General features: G+C 35.8%; 1 protein-coding gene across 1 annotated transcript in view; it reads right to left on the bottom strand.

The window, feature by feature from the left end:
- The window catches only part of lepr (leptin receptor), a gene marked incomplete at its 5' end in the record, with an annotated part of 55728 nt that extends 40640 nt beyond the window's left edge, over positions 1 to 15088 (bottom strand). The window contains one exon of the mRNA XM_081380564.1: positions 14973 to 15088. The remainder of the gene's footprint in view (positions 1 to 14972) is intronic.
- Between the last annotated feature and the right edge of the window lie 10652 nt (positions 15089 to 25740).

Raw genomic sequence — 25740 nt, 5'->3', positions numbered from 1 at the left:
AGATCACAATATCAAGACTGAAGAGCAAGCAAGACAAATTTATGGCAGGAGGATAGTGGAATATAATAATGATAATGAAGCCAATCTGAGAAATTATGCGTCTTGTTTTTTAATGCTATAAATGTGCTATTTTCAGTGCTGGCTATAGATGTTCCCCAAAACAGGACACATTTTCAGTAAAACCAATTTAAACCCATTGAACTTCACCTTTCTTTCTTGTCAATGCAGTGCATGATCTAAAACCCTTTAAAAGGTCAGTAACAGATTTAGATGTTTAATTCTGAGTACAAAGCTGTTGGTCCCAGACAAACTGACACATATTTGAGCCTTAAGTCACCATTTCAATTAACCCCCTCTAATGAGCTGACTCATACAGCAGCATCTGCCTGATCACCACAAATCAACACACACACACAAGCTAGGAAAGAGATTCAGAAGCGTTTTAATTATCTGTGTAATTGGTCTTAAATTATTTCTGAATTTGGACACTTGAGCCATACTTAAAAATGAAGGAATTTTGTTTTTTGATAACAAAATAGCAAGTGATAACTACAAAAATATATAAATTATATATATTATCTAAAAAACATTTTTTAAAGTTTAATTAAAAGTTGAAAAGTAGTATGTGAAATGATTAGTATTTGATGTCTGAATTTTCAGTATTTATAAAATAACATTGGCGAAAAGTACAGATGACATGCTTCTGCCGAGACTCTGAAGTGCGCATCCACTGGACATACATCAGACTATAACTGCACGTGCTTCTTTGAACAAGTGCTATAAATATGATTTTAGGGAGGGTCATAAACATTAACATGAATTTTAAACCATTTAGTAAATAAGGCAGCCACACTAGCATCCGTCTGTACTTTGAATGGCTTGGTAAAGTCAGGTGGAACTAACACCAATGCATTGGTTAGGTCCCTCTTGATGGTATCAAAAGCTTTTTGGCAATCATCCGTCCAGGACCATGTGGCTTTCTTTTGTTTTAAGGCATGTAGCAGAGCAGCCTTCTCTGAAAATGTGGGTATAAATCGATGATACCATCCTGACAATCCTAAAAAAACAAACGTTGCACGTCCTTGAGAGATTGAGGAACAGAGGAAACTCACATACTGCAGACACCTTGGACAGATCAGTCTTGATTCCTTTTCCAGATATGAGATGGCCCAAGAAAGTAAGGGATCTCTAAAAAAAGAGATGCATTGTAGAGACAGCTAAACACTTGATTGAGATGTTGTAAGTGCTTTTCTTCATTTTCTGAGTACACTATTACATCATCAATGTACACAAGACAACATTTTCCTTTCAGTTCCCAGAAAACATGCTCCATCAGCCTCTGGAAGGAAGCAGCAGCATTTTTGAGGCCAAAGGAAAGACGCAAAAATTCAAATAGACCTGCAGATGTAACAAAGGCTGTCTTCTGTCTACTCTCTGATTCCATTTCCCAATAGCCAGACCTTCCGGTCATGGACAATCATAGTAGTTGCAGAAAGAAAGAGAGTGAGGAAAGAATGAGTTTAAGAGTGAGATAATGAAATCCCAAGTTTCTATATGCACTTATAAGACATGACCTGAACGAACCATCAATCATTAAATTAACCCTTGTACTGTATCGTTTCTTAGGCGGGTTGTTAAGTTTATTTCAATGCACCAGTTCAGCTAAGAGTCTGGAGGCTACTTTTCTTTGAGTTCCTTTTGGGGATTCCTTTTGTCGGCTTAAAAGGGGGTTTCCCGGTTGATTGGCGGGCGGTCTCCTCGTGCCTGGATAGACTTCTGGGGCGGCCAGTGGTGGACGAAGTACACATACCATGTACTTGAGTAAAAGTAAAGATACTCAAGGTAAAATATTACTCAAGTAAAAGTAGAAGTGCTGCCTTTAAACATTCACTTGAGTAAAAGTACAAAAGTATTTGCCTTCAAATGTACTTAAGTATCCAAGTACTATGATTTTTTTATGGCTATAATGTCCTATTATAATTTTTGTCACAAGACTCTTGCTTAACTCAGTCTATACGTGAAGACTCCAATGTCACTCTTGGCACATCAATCTATTAATAAAATGACATTAATTAGTCTCTATATAAATTTATATTATATATATTTTTTAATTGAATACATTTTTTGTGTGTTTAATTTTGGACGGAAGGGGACTGTTCCCATAAGGTATAATACATTTACAGTATTCACTGTACATATTTTTCACGAGCATCTATGGTTATAATAGGCCTATTATAAACATCCTAATGTTATGATACATTCACATAAACCTGCACAATGCCATTAAATACACACACACACACACACACACACACACACACACACACACATTCATACATATATATATATATATATAATTTATTTATTTATTTTATTTTTTTCTACGTTATGTGAGCAGCCTATTTCCTTCCAAAATTAAACACCAAAACGTATTAATGCAGTGTTTCTGCTACTCCCCAGAAAAAAAATGCTATTATATGCAAGTAATTTTAGTGTCAACGTAATAAGCAATGCTCATTATGCGTCAATATTTACCGATAATTGCTGCAATAATAGTAGTTATAATAAAATAATTAAAATAATTGCTCTCCCCCGCTTAAAATCATTGGCAACGCGATTTGTTTGGAACTATAGAAAGCTACACGAATCACGTGACCGCGCGGCGGCGAGATCACAGCGGCTGCACACTGCACAGGCCATTCGAATGATATTAAAATACTGCGAGATCGATTAGAGTGTACTAGTGTAGACGGCTCTGTATGCTTTTCAATCACTCTCGCGATGTCAAACTGATCGGTCTGTGCAGCTCCGGTTCAAGTCGAACAAGCCTAGTGTGTCGCAACCTTATACGGTCTATGGTCACAACTCTCATATTTAACAGCTCTGGTTCACGCAGATAGCGCCAAGGCAAGTTCAAAACAAAGCACGCACGTTGTAGGCTAGTGATTGGTGGCTCGTTTGACAGGTTAAGTTTTTATCCACTCATAAATAAAAAGGAACGACTGATTTTGAAAATGTAGTAGAGTAAAAAGTAAGATATTTGACTTTGAAATGTAGTGGAGTTAAAGTAAAAGTCTTCCAAAATTGAAATACTCAAGTAAAGTACAGATTCGCAAAAAAACTACTTAAGTACAGTAACGAATTACATTTACTTCGTTACTGTCCACCACTGGGGGCGGCCAATCACGTGGTGTGCTGGCGGATGGTTGGAAAGTCTTTGAAGTTGGAAGCGGGCTTTGCAGTCGAATCGTTTAACCGAAACTTTGCAGCAAAACTTAACTTAGAACCGAGACTCTCAATGGAAAAGAAAAGAAAACTAAGTAAGAGAAAGAAAATTGTGACGACAGTAGTTAGATGGCTTGAATGAAGCTGTTTATCCCATGTTCTTCTGATCTTGATTTGGGTTCTTTCGTCTGCTCGTCTACATGGTTACTCGTCTGTCTGGTTACTCCATCATGGCTTCTCCATGATCGTTTTTTTAATCTACTCTAAAGCTTTGTTCGGGTCCTAAGATTTTAAACTCAAATGAGTTCTGACCAATTAGGCACTTTCTTTATTTGAGAGGTGGCCTTTTTGCACTGAACGCACTGATAGGAAATAAGACAGTTTCATTCAAACATCTAATAGTTATGGTATGTGGGATCCCATGTTCTTTCACCTGAAATGACAAATGACTGCTGAACTGTATATTTGGCATGAACTAATAATCCAATATCGAAGGCAAACTCCTAACGGAATAAATAGCATAGGCACAAGATAAGTCTACGTTCCAATTATGTAAATTACAGAGAAGTGGTGCTGCAAGCATAAGTTTTAATGATCCAGGCTGCTAATGCAAAACCTGTTAGCTCTTTTACCATGTTATTATGTCCTCAAGCAAGGCACTTAACTCTGGGTTTCTCTAGGGGGTCTAACATTCCAAATGGTGTACCATAAGCCACATTGGAAAAACAACTTCTGCCAAAAGACAACTACGTAAAGGTAACTACGTAATAAGCGATAATTTCTTCCCTTAATGTCTGCAAAGGTGGAAATCATGGACAATTATTTATTTTCTCCTGAAATCATAGAGGCCCGAAAGGTCTATATTTCCCACCTTATTGTTGTTGAGCCCATGCCATGTTGCTTGAAGGATTCTGTATGAATGAATATCTGTGTGAGGACTGTGACTAGTCACGTTGAGATGCTAAATTACTGTGGGGAGATTTCATTAAACAATTGTACCACTATATTTCTACGGAAAACTCTGTGTCTACAACAACTACGCAATCCAGTTTAATAATGAGAGAAACATACTGGAATACCAGCGTGACACTGGCATGAAGTTGGTTTGACGTTGGACGTTCGATATTCGCATATTAAGGGACCGTCTCAAAATTACATGCGACATTGGTATAAACGTTTCTAACTTCAATAGCATTTGAAGACAATGACTTACAGTCATAAAACCAACTGTACATTGTTCATCTAGGTGTCAGGTATGATGCACACCTTTTAGATTTTTGATATTTATGACAATAAACTGTTAAATCATATGCAAATATTGTTATGTATTTCACTACTGTATGGGATCATACACAAAATATGACAATATTTAAAGCTCAATAGCATTTGAAGACAATGACTTACAGTCATAAAACCAACTGTACATTGTTCATCTAGGTGTCAGGTATGATGCACACCTTTTAGATTTTTGATATTTATGACAATAAACTGTTAAATCATATGCAAATATTATTATGTATTTCACTACTGTATGGGGTCATACACAAAATATGACAATATTTAAAGCTCAATAGCATTTGAAGACAATGACTTACAGTCATAAAACCAACTGTACATTGTTCACCCAGGTCTCATGTATGATGCACACCTTTTAGATTTTTGATATTTATGACAATAAACTGTTAAATCATATGCAAATATTATTATGTATTTCACTACTGTATGGGGTCATACACAAAATATGACAATATTTAAAGCTCAATAGCATTTGAAGACAATGACTTACAGTCATAAAACCAACTGTACATTGTTCACCCAGGTCTCATGTATGATGCACACCTTTTAGATTTTTGATATTTATGACAATAAACTGTTAAATCATATGCAAATATTATTATGTATTTCACTACTGTATGGGGTCATACACAAAATATGACAATATTTAAAGCTCAATAGCATTTGAAGACAATGACTTACAGTCATAAAACCAACTGTACATTGTTCACCCAGGTCTCATGTATGATGCACACCTTTTAGATTTTTGATATTTATGACAATAAACTGTTAAATCATATGCAAATATTATTATGTATTTCACTACTGTATGGGGTCATACACAAAATATGACAATATTTAAAGCTCAATAGCATTTGAAGACAACGACTTACAGTCATAAAACCAACTGTACATTGTTCACCCAGGTCTCATGTAGGATGCACACCTTTTAGATTTTTGATATTTATGACAATAAACTGTTAAATCATATGCAAATATTATTATGTATTTCACTACTGTATGGGGTCATACACAAAATATGACAATATTTAAAGCTCAATAGCATTTGAAGACAACGACTTACAGTCATAAAACAAACTGTACATTGTTCACCCAGGTCTTATGTATGATGCACACCTTTTAGATTTTTGATATTTATGATAATAAACTGTTCAATCATATGCAAATATTGTTATGTATTTCACTACTGTATGGGGTCATACACAAAATATGACAATATTTAAAGCTCAATAGCATTTGAAGACAACGACTTACAGTCATCAAACCAACTGTACATTGTTCACCCAGGTCTTATGTATGATGCACACCTTTTAGATTTTTGATATTTATGACAATAAACTGTTAAATCATATGCAAATATTATTATGTATTTCACTACTGTATGGGGTCATACACAAAATATGACAATATTTAAAGCTCAATAGCATTTGAAGACAACGACTTACAGTCATAAAACCAACTGTACATTGTTCACCCAGGTCTCATGTATGATGCACACCTTTTAGATTTTTGATATTTATGACAATAAACTGTTAAATCATATGCAAATATTATTATGTATTTCACTACTGTATGGGGTCATACACAAAATATGACAATATTTAAAGCTCAATAGCATTTGAAGACAACGACTTACAGTCATCAAACCAACTGTACATTGTTCACCCAGGTCTTATGTATGATGCACACCTTTTAGATTTTTGATATTTATGACAATAAACTGTTAAATCATATGCAAATATTGTTATGTATTTCACTACTGTATGGGATCATACACAAAATATGACAATATTTAAAGCTCAATAGCATTTGAAGACAACGACTTACAGTCATAAAACCAACTGTACATTGTTCACCCAGGTCTTATGTATGATGCACACCTTTTAGATTTTTGATATTTATGATAATAAACTGTTAAATCATATGCAAATATTATTATGTATTTCACTACTGTATGGGGTCATACATAAAATATGACAATATTTAAAGCTCAATAGCATTTGAAGACAACAACTTACAGTCATCAAACCAACTGTATATTGTTCACCCAGGTCTTATGTATGATGCACACCTTTTAGATTTTTGATAAATATGACAATATTTAAAGCTCAATAGCATTTGAAGACAACGACTATTGAGCTTTAAATATTGTCATATTTTGTGTATGATCCCATACAGTAGTGAAATACATAACAATATTTGCATATGATTTAGCAGTTTATTGTCATAAATATCAAAAATCTAAAAGGTGTGCATCATACCTGACACCTAGATGAACAATGTACAGTTGGTTTTATGACTGTAAGTCGTTGTCTTCAAATGCTATTGAGCTTTAAATATTGTCATATTTTGTGTATGACCCCATACAGTAGTGAAATACATAACAATATTTGCATATGATTTAACAGTTTATTGTCATAAATATCAAAAATCTAAAAGGTGTGCATCATACATAAGACCTGGGTGAACAATGTAGAGTTGGTTTTATGACTGTAAGTCATTGTCTTCAAATGCTATTGAGCTTTAAATATTGTCATATTTTGTGTATGACCCCATACAGTAGTGAAATACATAACAATATTTGCATATGATTTAACAGTTTATTGTCATAAATATCAAAAATCTAAAAGGTGTGCATCATACCTGACACCTAGATGAACAATGTACAGTTGGTTTTATGACTGTAAGTCATTGTCTTCAAATGCTATTGAGCTTTAAATATTGTCATATTTTGTGTATGATCCCATACAGTAGTGAAATACATAACAATATTTGCATATGATTTAGCAGTTTATTGTCATAAATATCAAAAATCTAAAAGGTGTGCATCATACCTGACACCTAGATGAACAATGTACAGTTGGTTTTATGACTGTAAGTCATTGTCTTCAAATGCTATTGAGCTTTAAATATTGTCATATTTTGTGTATGACCCCATACAGTAGTGAAATACATAACAATATTTGCATATGATTTAGCAGTTTATTGTCATAAATATCAAAAATCTAAAAGGTGTGCATCATACATGAGACCTGGGTGAACAATGTACAGTTGGTTTTATGACTGTAAGTCATTGTCTTCAAATGCTATTGAGCTTTAAATATTGTCATATTTTGTGTATGATCCCATACAGTAGTGAAATACATAACAATATTTGCATATGATTTAGCAGTTTATTGTCATAAATATCAAAAATCTAAAAGGTGTGCATCATACCTGACACCTAGATTAACAATGTACAGTTGGTTTTATGACTGTAAGTCGTTGTCTTCAAATGCTATTGAGCTTTAAATATTGTCATATTTTGTGTATGATCCCATACAGTAGTGAAATACATAACAATATTTGCATATGATTTAACAGTTTATTATCATAAATATCAAAAATCTAAAAGGTGTGCATCATACATAAGACCTGGGTGAACAATGTACAGTTGGTTTGATGACTGTAAGTCGTTGTCTTCAAATGCTATTGAGCTTTAAATATTGTCATATTTTGTGTATGACCCCATACAGTAGTGAAATACATAACAATATTTGCATATGATTTAACAGTTTATTGTCATAAATATCAAAAATCTAAAAGGTGTGCATCATACCTGACACCTAGATGAACAATGTACAGTTGGTTTTATGACTGTAAGTCATTGTCTTCAAATGCTATTGAGCTTTAAATATTGTCATATTTTGTGTATGATCCCATACAGTAGTGAAATACATAATAATATCTGCATATGATTTAACAGTTTATTGTCATAAATATCAAAAATCTAAAAGGTGTGCATCATACCTGACACCTAGATGAACAATGTACAGTTGGTTTTATGACTGTAAGTCATTGTCTTCAAATGCTATTGAGCTTTAAATATTGTCATATTTTGTGTATGACCCCATACAGTAGTGAAATACATAACAATATTTGCATATGATTTAACAGTTTATTGTCATAAATATCAAAAATCTAAAAGGTGTGCATCATACATGAGACCTGGGTGAACAATGTACAGTTGGTTTTATGACTGTAAGTCATTGTCTTCAAATGCTATTGAGCTTTAAATATTGTCATATTTTGTGTATGACCCCATACAGTAGTGAAATACATAATAATATTTGCATATGATTTAACAGTTTATTGTCATAAATATCAAAAATCTAAAAGGTGTGCATCATACATGAGACCTGGGTGAACAATGTACAGTTTGTTTTATGACTGTAAGTCATTGTCTTCAAATGCTATTGAGCTTTAAATATTGTCATATTTTGTGTATGATCCCATACAGTAGTGAAATACATAACAATATTTGCATATGATTTAACAGTTTATTGTCATAAATATCAAAAATCTAAAAGGTGTGCATCATACATGAGACCTGGGTGAACAATGTACAGTTGGTTTTATGACTGTAAGTCATTGTCTTCAAATGCTATTGAGCTTTAAATATTGTCATATTTTGTGTATGACCCCATACAGTAGTGAAATACATAACAATATTTGCATATGATTTAACAGTTTATTGTCATAAATATCAAAAATCTAAAAGGTGTGCATCATACCTGACACCTAGATGAACAATGTACAGTTGGTTTTATGACTGTAAGTCATTGTCTTCAAATGCTATTGAAGTTAGAAACGTTTATACCAATGTCGCATGTAATTTTGAGACGGTCCCTAAATATGCGAATATCGAACGTCCAACGTCAAACCAACTTCATGCCAGCCACTGTGACGTCATGACTTTCAGTGCAAATACACCTCTTTTCTAAAGATTGCACCTTTTGCCAATAAAATTTCAGGACAAATTTTATTTTATTTTATTTTATTTCAGGCCGATCCATGTCTGATTTGCATAATCCCTTAAGTTGAAAAAATGCCGCTATCTGCCGCCACGATTTTTTTTTGTGAAATCTCTATGTTGGTTTAAGCCTCCATCATGGCTGTTCTTAGCCTACATCAAGATGTTAGGTCTGGCAACTCACCATAGACACGGCTCAATCCGAGGGGCGGGATAAACGGCTGTCTTTCAAATTCCCTCGGCACGCAATAGGACAGCGCTTCAACCAACCAGAGAGTTTTCCAAACAGCGGAGCTAACGTTAGTTGATAGATTCAACTTTTGCCATATCTGGCCGGCAAAACTACGAACACATCTTCCTTTTTTTAAGAATGACTTAAGTGCCGTTCTTTGCTCTTTTCTCAAAGAAAAGCTTAACTCCAAGTCCTCCAGAGTCGCGGCCAAAGCCGATTCGAAAGCCGCCGCCATTCTTTGTTTTCAAGTAGCAGGGAACCGTTGCAACTCTGTCGTCATTATGTTAAGCCCACCCTGCCTACTCTACTATACACGATGTGATTGGCCTGACCCAATTTAGGTTTTTGCAGCTCGAAAGTCAATGGAGAGTTGCTAGACTACCCTGGCTGCAAAATAAATTTTGCTGCCACTAGGGTGCGTCTAGATTTCTAGGCTAGGCTGTTCTATCAAATTATGCAAACCTGACTTTTTTCTGCCTGCAGATATAGGAAAACGAAATGCATGTCAACAGATCAATAACTGGATTTGGTTTAAGCACCAAGGGAGACAGAATAAATAATGCTGTCTTCTCAGCGAAAGGATATTACCTTAAGGTTAATCACACGGTTTACGTCATAATAGGTTAAGGGCACTTTGTTAAAAAGTGCAGTTGTCAGTCTAGAGTTCCACTCTGCACATGGGTTTGCACAAAACATTTGAGCACTGGATTTTTTTCTCTTAAGTTTGTGTTATGATTTTGTGCTGATCTGCAAGTTCAATGACTTCATATTAAACTTTCATATGTTTTGCATTTAATATGTGTGGGCAAATAATCAGCACAGTACTTTTAGCTGCAGTCTGCAAAAAAATTATAAAGTCCGACCCCTTAAGTCATGTCACATGGTTGACCAGTGTTTACGCCAGCTGGCTAACTTCAGCCAAAGATGTTCATTTCCCAGAAGTGAGCAAAAAAATGTAACAGTGTTTTATATGCCAACCGTAAGGAAAAAGAAAACAATTCAGAGAAAGTGAAAGTTAAAACTGAAAACTGCTGAAGAGGTGATTCTGCTACTTGTTTTTATAACAGGGCGACAGCAAATTACATTTCCATTCACTTCCTTCCCCTTTCTTACAAAAACAAATGAAACCATCTCACATGGTATGAGCTTATTTGCTAGTTTTTACAGTCTGTTAGCATGTTTTAGTATGACACATAACAGGCTCTGTATAAGCCTGGGGCTAGTTGTCACACTTGACTTGTGTAGATTTATATTTTAAATTACATTTCTCTAGTCTATAGGTACATACCTTAAAGATTTAGCAACAAAAAATTATTCCCCTATGCATGGTTCCCATTATGCAATTTGTCACTTTTCAGTGAAATGATTATGCAACATTTAATATACAACATATTTTATTAAATAATTTAAATTAATAAATTGTGCATTCAAATATTTAAAACAGAACATTTTGCCCTGTGAGAACTTTATATGTGTGAACTTCAAACATGCTAAATCAGCTGCTTCTCCAGGAAGAGCGATGTCCCCATTTGACCTTAGCACGAACCCACTGGCCTTCCAAATTTCCCTCTCCACCTCTGTTCCCCCAGCTACCATCTATACTCACAATACCACACATAATGTGTCAGTCAACTTTATTGTGTTGTCTCTGAGACATTCAGATGTACTGAAGTAATAAAGACTGAGGACAAGGACTAAAGAACAAACAGGTTTGATTCACCACAGCTTCTTTCGCCCACAGCCAAAGGATGTCAGGACAGGAAAGTAAACAAAAATAGTGACATAAACAAACCTTCATCAGTGAGTAAATGGCAGCAGACAAACAGGTCACTTTAACAAAAAGGTACTCTATAGGGTGCAAGTGTTCATTGGCTATTGCAATTTGAACATTTCTAGGCTACAAAATTTATTCAGATGACAACAGGCTAAATAATTAGAGATCAAACAAATTTACATATATATATATATATATATGTAGTTTTTGTTTTGTTTTTTACCAAAATAAAGAGAGCCGCAATAAGAAAGAAAAAAAAGTCATTGGAATGTCATAGGAAATTCTGGGTATTTAGAAGTTTAAACAGTTTAAGTCAAATAATATTAATGTTACAAAAATTCTGTATATGTAACTGTGAAGCCTAGGAATTACCTTCCATTTATAATTTGCTCGAATTTTTAACCGAAATTAAAAAGAGAGTAAATATAAATCACAGTGGATCTTTTTTATTTCTCAGTTGTTTCTTGATCAATTAAAAAAAGACCCCATGTAATCTCACCAGTGTCTCCTCTGTTTCAGAAGAGATCTCAACAACGTCTCACACGCTGCTAATTTTGCCCACATAACAAAATTTAAAACCTTTTTTTTTTTTTTTTTTTGTGGTATGAAAAAAGTTCAGTTTCTATTTTAAGAAGCAAAGATAAACGATAAATACAAAGTTCTGTAATAAAACTCTAGATGGCGCAGGCTAATAAGTATTTAACTCAAATGCTTGCAATAACATCATTCTCTATAGAGCACAACTGATTGGTTCCTGCTCTATCAGTAGCCAATGAGCTTGCATGCTGAACCTTCAAATACTTGGTCAGTGTTTGCTGTAGCAGTGTAGCACGCTTTCATAAACCCTCTACCTTCCCCAGCTCCACCTGTAAAGATCTGCAATGGGTAATTCATGTACGCTATCGTACAGCAACAGCAAGTCTTACTTTCTCACGGCAGTGTGTTGTGTATGTATTGGCAGTCCCGTACTTGCTCTGTAGCAGCAATAATCAACAGCAGCAGCGTAGCAGATCTATTCCACCAAGACAGGAATTAACTAGATTTAACACACAGTTATAAATTGGGCATAATTTGTAATGTCAGTTTAACTGTATCCAAACCAGTCAGCTGAAAAAAGAACTTTCTGCTGTGTTTTAATTCTCTCTTCCCTTTAATTCCATATATGAAAAGTAGGTTTTAAAAGCAGACTTTACAGGTTATTGGGGTAGGCTGGTTTCAAAACAGAGCAAACATTTTAGTCTAAAAATATACATTTTTCTTCCAAGCCATTAATCAGAGTTGTGTATATTCAGATGGGACTTCCGCTACTTAAGGAAAGCTGTGACAGCTGAGTGCAGGAAGTGTCCAACATTCCATATTCAGTTAATTAAATGCATCATCCAGGTATTTGAAGTCCACTTTTTCTGTTGGAATTTTTCAGTGTGAACACACTACTTCCACTATTTATAGGCTACTACTAAGCAGCGTATAATGCATACTAGGCACAATAATTGCAGTGTACACTTACAGTTTCTGCTTAGCTTTAACATACATACTCTTCTGAGCTCAGCCTATATTTTGTTTTCTATTTATGCACTGTTGCACCACATAGCTCCACCCATACTAACATCTCACTGGTCCTTAGTACCACCCCTCATGTATGTTAAACATCCAAACACGGACAAGAAAAGACTGATTGTGGAAGTGGATGGTGTAAGCTGATATCACTGTATATGACAAATCCCTCAGTTCGCACGATAAAGAAAGATTGATTGTGTCACATCACATAATGTGTAAATGTCTCAAACTTCGAATGTCTTTACAAAGCACATGAAAAAGAAAACATTGCAAGTTATGTATAAATGCATAGGCCATAAAAGCTACATTGCGGTGTTAGACTTACCCACATAATCTTACATTATGTGTGATGAGGGAATGCATGAGGGCTGTATAATGTCATCTACATTCAGAGTCTTATATGAGCACCATTCATCCAGCAGGTTGGGGAATGCGGTATTTATAGTATTAAACTCATTCATGTGCAGCACTGCTCCACTTTTCTGAATGAACCCGCTCAGGTTATAGAGCCAAACTAAATAACTGATGGCGTGTGAACTCACAGAATGAGTTTACAGGATCTTCTATAGTATTTTGCAATTGTGCATGCAAGGAGCCTCTGTGGTAAACATTTATTTGACCATATAATGTAATGTAAAGTAATATAATTGAATGGCATCACATTAGTGTTTGACACATTGATTAATCCACATTATAAACACACCAGTGCTATAGCATTTATGTCAGTGACAGCAGAACAACAAAATTACTATTTTCAAGTAGTGTATCAACATTAGAATGATCAGAGTTCTGAAGGGGTCTTGGCACAAGCTCCTGCCACCCACCCCTGACCTGATAGCTTGGCCCTAAAGGCACATAAATAGCCACATACTGGATTAAACTATCACTTGAATGGAACTAGAGCACACTGCACTGATTCACTAATGCTAATTGATCATTAGAATAAGACAGCATGCATATTCCTGGAACTGCTGGACAATCGTTGGATGACCCATCAACAAAACAACCCTGCATCCCGCACTAACGGCCGTTCACTATGTCAGCAACTTTTGTGCTGGTCATTAGTGTCAATGAAGTGAAGATAATCATATGAGCCATTATCTTGCAACATACTGAATAAGCTTATCAAAATTTGATTCCCGAAAACTCTGTCGCCTTAAGAATGAACCTTGTGCTGTTCAAGCTTTCACTGGTTCCCTATAGCATTAAACCTAATCTCATGCCAAAACGTAACTATGTTACGACTATGAGGTGGCATTTTCGTATTCATATAAATTTGGGAAACTTTGTAAGTTTGTAAGTAAAAGTAAGCATGAATTTTAACCCTAAAACCGTCAGTGGGGCAGAAACAGATTGTACAAAATACTTTGAATGAGATCAAACTAATTTCAACAATTTAGCCACCAATTTGCCAAAACGTAAAATTGTTTGTTGGAGATTTCATACACATATTTTGGTACCTGCATAATATATTTTGGTTACTATTCTGATTATAGATAGCTCTTAGTCATTATGTTAGTTTAAGAAAACCTGGAAGGATAATTCGCCATCACATGGTATTTTAGAATAGGATTTTCAAACATTAACTGAAGATACGTGACGTTTTTGGGATGCTGTTGTTGATGACCCCACAACTAGATCAGGAGCTGATAAGGTGCACTCAGGGGCTCTCTTTCTGTCCTTATAGGACAACAAAACAATCCTCAGCTCTCATTGTGCAAGATCTGAGTAAATAGATGACATAACCTGAACCTAGGCTATAGTTTGAAACAGTTTGGCTTATTTTTTGTTGGCGAACTGAGACTACTAATGGATCAAGGAATAGAAACAGAACAGTAATGTCCACATGTTGCATCAAGCCATAACTTAATCACACGTAATCCTCAAATTAATTTTCCATCTGGCATCACAGCTACCCTATATAATAACTCAAAATATAATTCACCAGCTGTGACCATTTACATATGAATCCTACATTTATAGGCTTCAACGATATACCTTTACCAAATACAGCAGTTATACAGCTACTGATATACACTTGCCAACTACTCAATCAAGAACTATGCTACTGAATTGCCGAAAGTTGAGAAACTCACCTGTTTTGTTTGTATGCGGCCTGTGCTCTTGAAAAGTGAGAAAACATCAGTGAATGTTGGTGAAAATTAAGAGAGCTAAGTTTTCTTCCAGTGAATTTGTAGACCCCATCTCTACTTTCCCATGGGTCTCCAGGCAAACATAGAGCTATTCTGAGAGGGAGTGCCAGAAATACACACCAATCAACTATTAGTGTGTGTGTGTGTGTGTGTGTGTGTGTGTGTGTGTGTGTGTGTGTGTGTGTGTGTGTGTGTGTGTGTGTGTGTGTGTGTGTGTGTGTGTGTGTGTGTGTGTGTGTGTGTGTGTGCTTGAGTGCGATTTGGCAAAAGACTCATTCTGAATTTGCCAGGCAACAAATACTAGGTTTTAAAAAGGAATGGGTTGTTCACTAAAAATACATGTGTATGTATTTGCATATTCAGAATGTTTGCCAATTATGTGCCAGCATGTTTCCTTTACCTCAGCAAGACAGTGGATCCAATATGCAAAGCTCCTGTTGGAAAATGTTTGTTATATTATTTAAAATAAACATCTTATTATTAAACTAAAATGCTATTTGTGTGCATACAGTCAAGAATGATGAGTCCTAATCGCCATGTAATTGTTTTATAGGTGGTAAACATTGCACTGCATTACCTACATAAAAAATCTCAACAATCTCTTTTGCAATATCTCACAGCATTTCAGTTCACAGCTGTTCACAGCTATCTGCTCATCTTAAATTTTTAAAGCTTTCTATTCTTGACAGACGAAATAAATGGCTCCATCAAAGCTACTGTGTGAAATCCCTGCACCTGTTATTCTGGCTCAGATGAAACATTTCCCATAAACTTCCTCCAAACTATTTATTATTTTGACTATTATAGCTGTAGTTTCCACAGCAGCAGCTGCAATGTGTATCCTGATTAACAGGAAAAGAGGATGGAGAATTGCCTGTTTTTAGGTTTCCTGGAACACATTCAAAACAGCTTTCAATATCAGTTTCATTCATTTAAACTAATAATGTGCAGACTTGGGTAAATGACATGACATGGCAAGCAGTGACAGCAGTATACTACTGTAAAAAAATGATTGTAATTTTAACAGTAAAAGACTGGGTTATGTTTTGTTTTGTTTAGGGGCTGTTTACACGACACCGTTTCAACTAAAAACGTAAAACGTTTTATGCGTTTTGGCCGTTCGTTTACACGACAATAGCGTTTTGGGTGCCTGAAAACGAAAACTTTTGAAACAGGTTCGAAAGTGAACGGTCTCCATGTAAACAAAAATGCAAATCTCTGAAAATTATGATGTCATGCACATGCGTGTTACGTGTTCAATCTTATTTCATCGCCATCTAATGGCCTGGCAGCAGAATACAGCGTTATTAGTCGTTTTCGCAGATCCGTGTGAATGGGGATCGTTTTGACAATGGTGTCGTTTGAACGTGAAAAAGTCAAAGGAAAGACTTCTCCATTTTAAGCATATTGTTGTCGTCTAAACGTACCCTAAGTTTTCAATGTGCTCTGTTGCTATTTTCCTTAGACCGAGTTTTCCCGTTTGTCTCATTGGTTCATCTCATTCACCTGTCCCTCAATAATTAACTCCTATGTTTGCCTTAAAGGTGCTGTATGTAGGATCCAGCGGCCTCTAGCGGTGATGTTTCAGATTGCAACAGTGCTCGTGCGCGTGCTCAAACTCAAGAGCGCGAACTCACTACCGGCGGCCACACTTTTCAACACAACGGAGAAAGCATCACACAACATGCTGGAAACTCATGTAAACTCCCACTGCAACATTACCATAATAGGCTACTTTTATCAGCTTGACGTAGAACTAATGCTCCATGCTCGTACCATGATAACGTTACATTGACTGTATTTTGCCGACATGTGGTGTTATCTAGCATTATTTTACTAACTATTTGTGTATCTTTCACAATCAGCAATGTCAATATAAGGTCAATGAATGAAAACGAAAACGGTTAGTCAACTAGACTGGACAATTTCAGTGTAACAATAAGACAGTAAGTAATATTACTGTACTGAACATGTCTGGAAATGTGTATTATAAACAATATGATAGTAGTGGGATGAGTGACGTTAGACAGTAGATCTAGAACATAAAATAAAAGTTACATCCTAAAGCACCTGCTTTTTGTTATCATGGAACAGTCTTTTGTATTCATTTCATGTCTTATGTATGTTATATTTTACCTTGCTATTTCAAAACGGAGGTCTCTCCACAATTCAAACGCTCTGCCGATGTTGATCCGTGTTTTCGTCCTGAGTCGATCCGATTGACGTTTGGCCTGACGAGCTTCAGCAGATATATATGTATATATATATATATATATATTTTTTTTTTTGGAGTTTGTGTTGGAGTCTGTGTTGTGCTGGAGGCAGGTCGTTTTTTGGTGTTATCAGACTCCATGTCGTTAGCTGCAGTGCAGTTGCAATAGACTGTAGGCTCGGGAGCGCGCATGCACGTCACATCCGGTGGATTTCGCAGAAAATCCGACCCGGAGACTTCACATAAAAATAGGAATACTGGCCTTCAGAGGTAATAGCAAAACACGAAAAGTGGATCAATGTAATGTGTGATTACAACCCCTTCACAGACGGGCAATAAAAAAAGGATTAATTTTATAAAAAAAGTTACATACAGCACCTTTAAGTATTTAAGCCCTCAGTTTCAGTCTGTCCCTTGCCCTGTGTTGTTTATGTTACAACTTATGTTTCTCCACGTTATTCTTCTGTTTCTTGTGTTGGAAGTTATAATTAAAGACTATTTAGTTTATTCCTTCGTCGTGCGCTTCATATTAGTCAAATACCTTGACACTATTTACCTGCTTGTGCATAATGAACTCATGGCTTCATTACCACCTGTTTTTTTTTTGTTAGTGTATTATAAAGATACAAAACAGATTTTATACTTCAGTAGGATGGTATATTAACTATCAGTTAATGTAATGTTGTTTTTTTTAGTGTAAAATTAAGTTAAATCTGTAAAACCTAAAATTTTCTACAATATATTTTACGATAAAGTTCTGTTAACTACAGTTTACACTTACAGTTTATTTCAGTTGTGCAATTATTATGCATTTTTTATGATCTATTAATTAAGACTTAATTGTTTTTGTAATAAACCCTTTATAGTGCAAAAGAATACAATGTCCAGTCTTGATTCTGTTCTTTGACCTTTTACTGAATCTTTCGGTGAACTCATTAACAACTGTTCGGCAGCCGCACCATACACACACTTCACTTCCATCGTCTCTTCCATACACATCATCTGTTACGTCATACAATTTACAATTTTATACATTAATTTGTCACACAGCAGGTCTATTTAACTGAATTGCAAAAACTTAAAGGTGATTAAAAATTTTGACCAATTGCAGCATCAACAATTATATTATAATAATACATATTAAGTAAACATTCACTGGAGCATTTAACCACAAAATAAAATCTAAATATTGACTAAACTAATTATCTGGTGTCTCGACGTGGACAAGTGAAGAAGATATAAACTACTTATATCTTCTGAGTTCTGCTGTGCATTTTTCAGACTGATATAGTTCTAGTGCTTGACTTTATTCTTTGCCGCATGTACAACAATACTGGGCTGATGTATCCTCATACGACTGTCCTTGGGTTTACAGTAGAGAGGTTGAGATCCTGTCCTCTGGTAAGCTTGGAGGAATATTTCCTCATTCTGAACATTGTGAGATGAATAAAAATGTAAAATGGGTTAGATAAAACACATCTTCAGGAAATGTCACAGTGACAATGCTAACTTCTAAAGGAAGTGCAGAGATCAACAATTGTAATCACACTTCAAGGAACTGATCAGTTACATTTGTGAAGCCTGCCTGACTCAAAAGAGACTGTGTTTGGGTAAATGTTGTCATGTCATTTCACATACCCAGATACCATGGTGACATTGATACAATGTTGAGTTTTGATCCAAACCATCATTTTGGTTGAGATTGACATTTCAATGTTTAAGCTGTGTTGGATCAGCATTGAAATGTTGATGAAAGCCAACAGCACACATGGGTGGAGACAGTGACATTGAACTAACTAACATTTGGGGGCTTGGTTTAGGGGTAGGCCTTCATGATTTTAGCAAGCCTGTTGAAAAATGGTTGAAAAACATTTATTGTAGTTTGAAATTGGCCACTGATTGGTAAACACCCATTTTGGTTTTCCATGTGCACTTCTCAGTAGTCTAATGCTTCCTCATTAGAGAGAAAACATTGGTGCATCCTATACAGAAGTCTTGTTTGTTGAAGCACCTGACACTTCTCTAGCACAGTTTCAAACAATGGTGCATCTACCTTATTTCTCTGTTCCTTTGTTTTGCGTGCTTATTTGCGTTTGATTTCTGTTGTTATACTCACTGTAATTAGATAGATTAAAAAGTTATTAAAGTGTTTGAATAAAGCATCTATTTTTCTTCAGTCTTAAAAAATGCACTTTGCTTTAGTAAAGCTTATTAGGAATTTCCTGAATAAAGTTCTAACGTCATTTAACAGATTTCGTGAAGTGCAGGACACATGAACATGAACAAGAATGTTACACTGCAAACACAGCCCATGTCTTGCATCCGTCAGTGCTTGCAGGGCACATTGCTCTTTTAGTAGGAGTGAAGGCAGATGAAGATGGACAATTAAAAAAAAAAAAAAAAAAGGAGAGAGAAGCATGCTCCTGATAATGCTGAGTTGATTAAACTGAGTTGTTGTCGACAGCATAATCACCTGACCTGGGACTTGATGATATACTGTGCCTTATCACTGCTTAGTCAGGTAATCATTCATATTCCTGAATCTGTATTAAATTTGAGAAATGTAACTGATTTCCATTCAGTTTAGCTTGTTTCCACTGAAACACACTAACAAAAAACATCTTGTGTTTATTAAGAATGTGAATGAAAAGTGGCTATTTTGTGATATTTATAGAGATTAAGGTCTACATAAAGTGAATCTGCAGCTTCAAAGGGATAGTTCAGCCCAAAATGAAATTCACCCTCAAGTTGTTCCAAACCTGTATGAATTTCTTTCTTCTGCTGCACACAAAAGAAGAAAGAGTGAAGAATGTTGGTAGCCAGACAGTTGATGGTAGCCATTGACTTCCATGGTATTTATCTCCTACTATGGAAATCAATGGCCACCGTCAACTTTCTGGTTACCAACATTCTTTCAAATATCTTCTTTTGTGTTTAACAGAAGAAAGAAATTCATACATGTTTGGAACAACTTGGGTGAGTAAATGATGACAGAATTTTCATTTCGGGCTGAACTATCCCTTTAAAGAAATTTTCACTGAAAAAACCCAAGCTCTTATTCTACAAGATGCGTTACTTGAATTCTATGTAGTTTCACAGAAAATGAACTGAGATATAGTTAATGGCTATAGCTCAGAGGTGTTTGTTCCTTTTCATGAATAGTTTAGCTCCAACACCCCTAGCTGCCTGCCAGTTTTCATTGATCCTAATGACATTGAGCTGCCTCAGGTGTGTTTAATTAGGGCTGGAGATAAAAGCGGACACCCCTGTCATACACTGTAAAAATAAAAGGTGCCTGGAGGAACCTTTTGGGGTTCTTCACTTCGCCACACCGGCGGAACCGTCTGTAGATCCTCTAGGCACCCTTTAAAAAGGGGTGGTTCTCTGAGGAACCACACAGGTTTCCTGAGGAACTCTTATATTAGGCACTGTGTGGAACCACTTTGGGTGCCTCTAGGAACCAAATTTCATTTTTTTTAAATATTTAATTTCATGTTGTTACTATGGTTACCTTTGACATCTATTATAATAAACAAATTGAACCAAATACAAAATAAGAATTGTTTATTACATATTTGATATTCATTTTTATACATACACTTCCATGCACATGGGGAAAAAAGCTAACTACAGATTAATATCAATGAATACACAAAAAAATAGTATAATACATAAGCAACATGAATAATCAACCATGTATATACAATAGATAAACAAGAAAAGACATCTCAACAAAATGCATGGAAACACATATGTTCCACGAAATAAATCAATGTAAATAAAATTACATTTGAACTAATTAAAAATGTCCATCATACTTAACTTTAAAACATTTGTGTTTCAGTCCGATGGTAAGTCTGACATCACTGTTTCCAAGTCCAAAAGCTCTATCAGATGCCAAAAACAAACAACAGTGCTAATATACACTCATTGTGCTGTAACCTTTATCTCTATACTGAAATCTCAGATTGTTAGTTATTCAGCTATTTTGAATCATAAAATGTTGAAGTCTGGGATGCCGTTAGACTGGAGACTGTAATGGACACTATGGCTTTTGAAAAGCTTAAATGTGCGACTTGAATCAACAGTGTTCATAAATGGTTGTTGAGTATTCTCATGAAACATGATAGAGGAAGTAGAGGCTTCGACCCGGAAACAGAGTTAAGGTGCAGTAAAATTATCTGTTGTTCTGTGAATGTTCACTGGTGAATTCCAGTCATTTCACTAAGAATCCACACGATCAGCAATTTCGTTTGTGGTCAAAAATGTCACTATGGGACCAAGTTGGTGTGAGGTACTTAACGAGTTAGAAAAGTGAAAAGGTACAGCATCGTTTTCCGTTTGTTTTTCCTCTTTTCTGGTGGGTGGTCCAGACACTTCAATGATTTTCAGGTCTACAGGAGGATTTTTATTCTTGATCAAACTTGTATTTCAGCTTACTGAGATCCCTGCAAAGTACAAAATTTACTGTTAGTAATGTTATTAAAGTGATAGTTGTGAAATTTAAACAATTTCCTCAGCCTTGTGACGTTCCAAACCTGTTTGACTTTCTGTCTGTGGAACCCAAAAGCAGATCTCAGGCATAATGCAGCCCCAGTCACCATTCAGTTTCACTGCATGAAACACAAGAAGAAAACAAATGTGTAAATCAGAAACCATTCTTATGTACACTTGTCTAGTTCAATTCAATGCAACAATTTATGTAAAAATGGTTAAGCTCCAAAAATGTCCCAGAAAAGATCCTAAAAATAATCAATGAGTTCAACTCATGTGTTATGGGTTGTGTTGCAAGTCTTCTGAAGCCTAATAGCTTTTTCCTTTTTTTTATTTATTTTTTTGTCAAAAAAGACTAAACTTGAAGTTATAATTCAGAGTTAAAATGTCTATAGCATTTTTTGTGAATCAAACCTGTGATATTATTTTTCTGAGTAACATGAATGAGATTTGAGATCATGAGAAAATATTTTCAGAGAGTAACTGATTAAAAAAACACAAGTACACAGTCAAACAATACAATTGCACACAGAGAAAGTTCATAGTAATAAAGTACAGCATGTAGTGCAGGTAACTTACTGTAATTCAATGTTGCCACTGAAATGTTCAGATTATTTTAGAAATGTAATGGCTTTTCTGGGGAAACAAAAGAACAAAGCTCATTATTCACAACATAATATTTATTGACCAGTAAATGGCTTTAAAATGGTATTTGAGAGAATGAGGGCACCTGTAGTAAGTAGCGTGATTTTTTTTCCCAAACCAGTTAAGCGCAAACCACGCCCCTTAACCAAAAACCACGCCCCCGCAGCGATGACTCGCGTCTGTGGCTCGATCTCATTGGTCAACTCTATCAGTCACATCTGACTGCGGTAAAAACTCGCGTCTATTGCTCATTTCATCGGTCAACTCTATCAGTCACATCTGAGGTAAAAACTCACGTCTATTGTTCATTTCATCGGTCAACTCTGTTAGTCACATCTGAGGTAAAAGTTTAAGACATCAGCTAAATGGATCCGATGCTGACAAACGGTAAGATATGCCTGGTTGTTTTCAGTATAATTTTATTAATATATGTATTTGTAGGTTTATACAAATAGGTTTATAATATATAATATTCTACAATTTTAACTTATTTTAAAATAATTTTAACTTATTGAATCAAACTTTGTTGTATTATTTTCATGTTATCACTGTGAAGCTGCTTTGATATGACTAAGTTAGCTTTGATACAAAGTATTGTAAAAAGCGCTATAAATAAAGGTGACTTGACTTATTTTATAAAGTAATTTCTATCTTCCTCAGTGGAGAATTCTTGTTCTGGCTGTGATGAAGAACAAGCTTCAGATCTAAAGGTTACGAATTTGAATTCAATTAACGTTAACACCTTTCTGATTATTGTTAGCCTATATGACGCTTGTAATATTATTTGTTTTAATTAACTCTGTTTATTGTAATGTCATGTGTCGAAAGGTTGGGACCATCTATGATTATTGACGAAATCTCTGCCAGCTTTAAATAGCAGTGGCTAACATTTATTTTTCATTTACAGAAATGGTTACCTCCCGGGTACAATTATCATTTCTGCACCTATAATTTCTGCACTCCAAAAGGCCAATCACACCTGGACCACACAAGTTTTGAGACGTCGTTCAGAATTGCTCTGACAGAAGTTTGGGAAGTGAAGGAATGGGTGAAAAAGCTTGGGGAGTCATCAGGAGTGAGCTGGAGAGTTGCAGTGACAAAACCAAACAAGGGACAACGTGTGCTTTTCAAGGTAATTCAATTATTTATATATTTTGCTTTAGTTTGCCTGTAAGAAACTAAATCTCACCATCATGGAGTCCATCTGGGGTTAAATGGAGTATAAAAAAGCTGAGATAGACTAAATTTTGTGTTGTAAAATCTCATATGTGTTCAATGAGAAATCTAACGGTAAATCTAAATAATACAATCTAAAACAATACTAAAAAATAAAATAAAAATAACACTTTACAATAAGGTTTTATTAGGACTCCTTGTGCATACAGAATTTGGATTATTACAGTTAATGGCAATATTAATTTGGAAATGTAAATTAATATTTCCTATTGGCACACTAATGCAAATCGTATAAATATCTAAATGAAAATCTAACATGCTTAAGACTTTTGCATAGTTCTGTATATATCTAAACATTAATATTCTATCTATATCTATCCATAGGCTCATTATAGGTGCCAACACAATGTTTGTGCCCGATCAGGCACAGCTGATCATAGACGGCTCTCAAAAAATACATGCTGTGAGGCTAAAATGGTTTGCACTCTGGTAAAGACTGTAGACAAAAGAGGAGGATCTAGTAGGTGGGTTAGCAATGTGAAAATAAAATAAAATAAATGTTTTTTCTTTTGTCAGCAACTTTGTAAGATTTGTTTTTATTTTTCAGGAGCAATGATCCCCATATACCCACCTACCCAGCTTCTGTGCGCTTGTACAATGTACATAATCATAACATCTTTATTGCGGAGGCACTGAGGCACAGAGATGTGGGGGTCAAGGCGATTGAAACCCTAACTCAGTTGTTTGAGATTGGTCACAGCCCTACATCAGCTCTGGCAGCTCTGAAAAGTGACCTGTTGGCTGAGCATGGCAACAAATATGTATATGCCTCTGCTGACCGTGCCCTTTGCCCAGACCTTCAGTTTTGCTACAGGTATGTGAAAATGTACTTGGTCTTCATATCAGTATTTTTGACAGACTTATGTAGTAAAACAATCAATTTATTGTGCAGACTGTATCACAAGGTGAATAAGCAGGAGTTTGGAGAGCAAAGTGGGGAGGGAATGCTATCAGCTTTGGAGAGGCAGGTAGAATCCTACAATACAGAGTGTAATGACAGCTGTGCCAAGCTTGAAATGTCCTCAGCAAGAACACCACTAGTAGCCATTTGTTCCCCATTAATGAAACGAACACACAGCCTTTCCAATAGTGGAGAAATGTGTTTTATGGATTCATCTGGTAACATGGACCGGGAGAACTGCAGGGTGTTTCTGCTTCTCACACACACTTGTGCTGGTGGTCTTCCTCTTGGGATAGTGATAACCCAGTCAGAGGATGAGAGGACGATTAGTGAGGGACTGGAGCTGCTGAAGTCCTTACTGACAAAGGATGCCTTTGGAGGGCGAGGTGAGGCAGGCCCTTGTGTGTTTCTTACAGATGACTCAAAGGCAGAAAAGGGAGCTATAGCCCAGGTCTTTCCTGAAGCCACACAGCTGCTCTGCATATTTCATCTTCTGCAAGCTGTGTGGAGGTGGTTGTGGAACAAAGAACACAACATTGAGATGAAGGACAGGCAGACACTGTTCAGCATAGTAAAAGACATGCTTTATGCCAGGGAGATGAGTACAGTTGAATTGATGTACCAGCAAGCCCTGGACAGCCCTTTGACCAACAGGTAGAGAAAATAGTAGACAGGTAGAGGTACTTGCTATGTTCCCCTCCAGACCCCTGTTTTTATTGTTTTGAATTTATTATTTGTCTTAACTCGCTACAGATACAAGAAGTTCCTGACCTATCTACGGGTTCTTTACAATCGACGTGAGAGTTGGGCTCTCAGCTATAGGAGAGACTTGCCAACACGTGGCAACCAAACAAACAACTATGTGGAGGCTGCAATGCGTGTTTTGAAAGACAAAATACTCCAAAGAACAAAAGCATTCAACCTCCCTCAATTATTCAACCTTTTCATCAACCGACTAGAGATGTACTATGAGGCACGTGTGACAGACGTTGCACTTGGCCATTGGGAGGCTTTCCAGCGGTCAAGATTCCTTGCTACAGCAAGTAACATTAAAGGGTCTGATATTTCTCAGGTGAAGAATAATTTTAGAATATGAATCATTATAAAATTGTCAGATCTTTTTGTAAATATGTCTGTATGTCATGTCTTCATGTCACTGTTAGATTGGAGAGAAGAAGTTTGAGGTGAAATCCTCCACATCAGGAGACAGCTACACCGTGGAC

This window comes from Scardinius erythrophthalmus (assembly GCF_964197995.2).
Source record: "Scardinius erythrophthalmus genome assembly, chromosome: 12".
In the NCBI taxonomy this organism is placed as follows: domain Eukaryota; kingdom Metazoa; phylum Chordata; class Actinopteri; order Cypriniformes; family Leuciscidae; genus Scardinius; species Scardinius erythrophthalmus.
This window is presented reverse-complemented; position numbering and strand designations above follow the sequence as displayed.